This window comes from Primulina tabacum, chromosome 6, assembly GCF_025594145.1.
Source record: "Primulina tabacum isolate GXHZ01 chromosome 6, ASM2559414v2, whole genome shotgun sequence".
NCBI lineage: Eukaryota > Viridiplantae > Streptophyta > Magnoliopsida > Lamiales > Gesneriaceae > Primulina > Primulina tabacum.
Window position 1 is genome coordinate 14,344,941 of NC_134555.1, and position 6,180 is coordinate 14,351,120.

Below are 6,180 nucleotides of genomic sequence, written 5' to 3' on the forward strand. Positions count from 1 at the left end.
AGCCACACTGGCCAGGACTAAACAGAAATTAACACTTACCAAATACTCACCAGATCATAAATATCATAGGATCGACTCAGAACATCACAAGAACAACCAAATATCACTACAGATACACGGGGCATCTCCCCAGCAAATAAAGTACAATATAAGACTGAAAAAAAGTCAAGACATACATATAGACTAACTGAGAAACTCCACTGAACAGGACCAAGCAATCCAACCTCAATCCCGAGCTCCACTGGCGGAATCTCGGCTTGATGCTGCAAAACGACTCGGGAGATCTACCATGGTGCCCAATAGCAACCACAGTAGCCCCCCAGTAAACAACTGAGGTTAGAATTTTGGTATGAAACAGTTCAACAATAACAAAAATAATCATAAATCATGCATAATCATATAACAAAATGTAATATGCAATGCATGAAAAGCTCAACGAATAATCGGGATAACAGGAGCCAACAAACGGTACGATAACAACTGGAATAATGCACGAGCAACAACACATGGGAGCTACATCGTCATGCAGCTAAACGGCCCTGCCATGTATGCGAGGTATGCCAAGCTGTGCTGAATTACACCTCTGACTCGGCCTCCATACAGCTGATACGGTATAACAGGATGGCACAACAGAACGAACTAGATGACACAATCCAAGAGCTCACCTCAAATGACTGCAATAACCACGGGATTGTTCAATCACATCTACGGTCTCATGTGTATAGGCCTATCAGCCACACAATGATCCCGAGATAAACAACAATGCCAGATAACAACGGATATCAACAATAGGCTAACAAGAACGATAGGACTCAACATGAATGTCATAACTGTATGCCCTATGCTAAATGCCAATAATATGTCAAATAATAAATATAGTTCACAACGAAGGCATTTAACAATTTACAACAGTCAACAAGTCATAAACACGATCCATGTAACACAGAATGATAATTAAACATAATTTATGTTTTACCGTCGTATGTTACCGAGCTATAACATACCTATACCAACTTGACGATCCAATATCATCTTCACTTCAAGACTCTCGGCCTAAAAAAAACCACAATAAGCCGATAATTAAAACTACATTCCACACCAATGTCCGATTTGGTACAAAAGAGCATAAAATTTGTATCTCGCTCAATATTAACTCAAATCAATATCTGTCAATTGGAAACGAAAGATACTCAATTATCTAAGTTTCTTTAGTTGAAACCATCTTCATAATCTCAGTAGATTATTCTCAGAATTTTCAATAACACACTGCTACTTCCGAATTCGCGGACAAAATCTCATACACTGAGCAGTTCCAGAAAAACAAGCATAACTTGCTCAATTCTTAATGGAATTTAACAAATCTTATATCATTACGAAGACAACACATAGCTCTACAACTCTTATTTGAATCACAAGTCCATAATCGGAGCGCATAATTGACAAAAACTCGAATTACAGTAGCTAATGTACGCAGCTCCAACACAGAATTCCATTTGACACATTTTGGCAGAAAAATCATATCAAATCCGATTCTTATCAAAATTCGATGATTCTAGCGGCTATAAACAGAAAACCTAAACCAATACAAAGTTTATTTAGGTCATTTCTACAAATTCAAGTTGTAAAAATCGCAGCAACACAAAACTCTCACCCCAAAACCGGAAGAATTCGCACAGAACTAGAGCACCGGAACAGCAGATTTGATCTGCCCGAATCCTAGCTCAAACTTCGTGATTTCTAGCTTGAATCGAAGATTAGGATTTTAGGAAGACATCCCTTCAAACCGATTGAGATTTAGACGCCGGACGGAGGAGATATCGTAACTTTACCGCAGCTGCTCCAAGGGTTGCGGGAATTGGGTTTCTTCTTTCTTTTCTTTTTCCCTTTTCTTCCTTCTCTTATTTGGTAAGTTGTGTGTATGTATATGAATATATATATATATATATCTTGTGTATTTGGTTACTAAAATAGTAACTCAAGCCCATCTATCTCGGTCTGTATTTATTTTGCTCTCGTGTGTTATTTAAACTCTATATGTATTTTATATCGTTAAATTCTCCGATTTTCAAAAATACATAATCATAACACACTTCTATAATTATTTGGCATAAATAATTATTTTAATTTACAACTCAATAATTATTCTAATTATGCCAAATTACCGGATAATTAATTACATGACCTTAAACTTATTGATAGAGTTCGATTAAAGTTTTTCCCTTTCTCTTTAAAATTTAAAGCTAAAAATGGATACAAAATTTGAGATCGGGCTCAATAACATCATAGGAAGAAATGCAAGGAACAATTCCTTCAAAAACATTTCCCTTCCTATAGAACCAACTCTTTTAAAAGATAAATTACATATTTTTCTAAAAAACAAGGAGAAACATTTTATCAATGTTGGGATAGATACAGAGAATTACTTAATACATGCCCGCTTCATGGTTCTGAAACATGGAGAATAGTTTCAAAATTTTATGAAGGTATAATACCTAAAGATAGACAAATGATAGAATTTATGTGCAATGAAACTTTCAAAGATAAAAATCCTAATGAAGCTATGGAGTATTTGTAGTCATTAACGAAAAATTCTCAAAATTGGGATAATATAAGCACAATTAAACGATCAAGAACAAAAATTAACAACTCAACAATCGGGAGTGGAATTTATAATCTTAAAGATGATATAGATATCCAAGCTAAAATTTAATCTTTAACAAGAAAAATTGAATCATTAGAAATGAAAAGGAGTGGTCAATTAAAAATGTTCAAGAAATTGTTTGTCATGTATGTAATACATACGATCATTCTACAAAAGATTGTCCTACAATAACTTCATTTAGATAATGTCTCCATGAACAAGCAAATTATGTCAACAATTATAAAAAACCAACATTAGATTATTTTTTCACAAATATATAATCTTGGATGAAGAAATCATCTCAATTTTAGTTGGAAGAATGACAATAATTCACAACCTTCACAAAAATATTTTCAAAATTATCAAGGTTATGTTCTTTATATTTCACCTCCAAGAAAAAACTTTGAAGATGAATATGCATTTATTCAAATACAAGAGTCTATCAATATTCAAAATGTTTAATCTTTGAGTAATTTTAAAAAAACTCTTGAAAAATTTGCATCTGCACTTAACATTCATAAAAAAGGAAAATTTTCATTTCAACCTCAACCTCAACCTAATCCCAAAAATCAACATCAAGAGGTAAATAATAATAACCTTAGAAGTGATAAAATAGTAAATGATCCATATAATAATGCAAACGAGGATCATAAGAGTAAGGAATTTGATCCTGATACTTCTGAAAATGATGATACATTAAATTCTAAGTGTAAGGTTCAAAATGCGATCAAGTAAATCCAACTGCATACAAATCTTTGAAAATGAAAAATTCTTAATTAAATAATTTTAATTGCATTGATTAAATGTGGTAGGCATGTTTACATGTTAAAAATATGAATTTTTATTAGAATGCATAAAAATGTGTTTTCAAATGTTATTCGAGACACGACCGAGGAATGGAGATCGGGGACTGTAATGGAAAAATATTTTTATTAAATAAATTTTTTTAATTATTTAATATATGGCATATTAAATTTGGAAATTTCGAAAATGGTGTCTTTTGAGATTTTTTTGCAAACCGAGTCGTATTTTAAACCGGTAATCTATTTTTGACGAAAACAAGGACTTTTTGGAGGCTCGGTTAATATTTTCAAAAACTTTCCTAAATGAGATATTTTTTCTACATTATAATGGGACTAATGAGCCTATTATAATAAGGTTATGGGCCTAAATTCTTACGCAATTATTTATATCAAAACTTGACTTCTAAACCCTAGTTTCTACACTCAAAACTCACGCCTCACAACCTAAAGACTCCTAGGGTTTTCTCCAACAAACTCACGCACATACCCTCACTTTGAAGGCAATTCTTGTGGGATTTTTGAAGGAAAATCGCAGCAAGATCTCCTCGTGTCTCCGCCAACGTTCTTCGTGTCTAGAATAGATTTTCGTGCGTGAATCATGCAAAGGCACGCCTAATTCCTTCTTTTCTAATCATTCATACCATATTATGTGTGAATATACATGTTTTCATGAGAAATATGTTGCCCTATTATTTATTTTTGTTTTTATGCCATATACATGGGAAATCATGATTTTTCTTGCATGTTTTGATGGTTATTGTTAAAGGGCAAGGGGCTGCCAGGTTAGATATTGTTAGAGGGTCGAATTACAGTAGGTTTAAGGGTCCTTAGGTACATGGTTAAGGGCTGGAAAGGAAAGAAAGAGAGGTGAACAACATCGAGACCTCGGTTCAAGTTTTAAAACGAACTACGAATTAGTCAAGGGACTTAAGTTTACGTCTAAGAAATCTTTATGAGTATATTTTAAGGTTTTATGGTAAGTTTGGATAGATTCGGATCGTCGTTTCGAGGTCCAAAGGTAAAATAGTCAAGTTAAAGTTTCAGGGGTAAAATGGTCATTTCGCACCAGAATTACGTTAGCTGTCCTGGCAGCGTCCTGAATGCAGTAACGAATGTTAAAATGTATATTTTGAAAGGTTATGAAGTTTTCAAATAAAAATTGTAAAATGTTAAAGAATAAGTTGTATGCTTGGTTTCAAGAAAATTTTATATACATTAATTTTTATAAGTGATGGATATGATAAAATGTTTTGAAGAAGGTGATTTGATTGTGACTAATACGAACACGAATACGAGAAATGAAAATGACATGTAAATCCAAGGCTCAGTTAACGAGTGAGAGTGTTGCTAATGCCCCCGCCGCCGGGTATCATGGTAGTACACCGTAAGATTGATCAATCGACAAACAGCTTATACCAAAGTCACAAATAATGATCTGAATTTATTTAAGGGGAAAACGTATATGTATATGATGAAAGGAAAATTATATGATGAAAGAAAAGGTTTAAGTTTATGCATGTCATGAAAAAACTATTTTTATTAAAAGTACTTTCATTGTTGTATGTGGATGAATACAAAAGTGCAGTAAAAGTCAAAAAATCGTAAACGTCAAAAAAACCTAAAACTAGTATTTTTCAAAAGTAGCATAAAAAACCACTCCTACTCAAATTTTTTTTAAAAAAAAAATTCGAACCATTCAGATTCAAATAACTCAATACTTCAAAGTTTCAATACATAAAATCCGTAACACGTCAACCCTCCAAAATCATATACCACATAAAAATAAAATTCAAAATTAACTTCAAAATAAAGTATACAAAATCTCTAAATAAATCATTAATAAAATATTTATTTCAAAACTTTAACTATCAAGCTAATGCAGAAAATAAGTGTCTCTCGAGAGTGTACAGTCGGTCTCGATCAACTCAAGCGACAGTGCCTCCCTCAATCTCATCCTCACATGCAACCATTAAAACCTAGTGAGTCTAATGACTCAGCACGTTCTAACTATGATTAAAAAATAATACATATACAGCAACATAGATAAAAATCATACTTTTTTTTATAAAATAGCTAGCGTAAATTTTGTAACCATAAATAAATAATAAATCATTTAGTCGTAAAGCTTTCTATCATAATATATCATTTTTGGGTGAAGTTTGATCATTGAAAGTGATTAGCTGTAATCGTATCATGTGGTCAACTGATCAGTCTTAGCTCACCATTGCGCATAGGGATGGCACTAGGCACCGTCGTAAATAGAAATATGATCGTTGGGCTCTCTCTGGGGCCTTCTCCTGTACACGGGCTCCCTATGGGGTCTTATCTATCACGATATTCTCAATCATATCATATCATATTTCACAATCAAATCACATCCTTCAAAATGTATTTCTTTCCTTTTTATTCATAAAATATCGTGTCCTTTTCAAATTCGTAAAATAACATTTAACGGGAAAAATCGTACAAGCTCTAGCATTAATCATAAAATTCCATATTTTCATCATGAAAGTTTTAAAATATCATTTCTCATGCATTATGATTTCTTGAGACACTTCCAACCCCTTTTGTACTACCCGGGGTGTAAAATGACTGTTTTAGCCCTGACCAAAAAACCCTCGATTTTGACTTTTTCTTACTATTTTTGACTCGCAGCCTATCCCAATTAATTGTATAAGCTTAAATTTGACTTCTAATATTTTTATTCAACGTAAACTAGAGCCTTTTGAATTATTT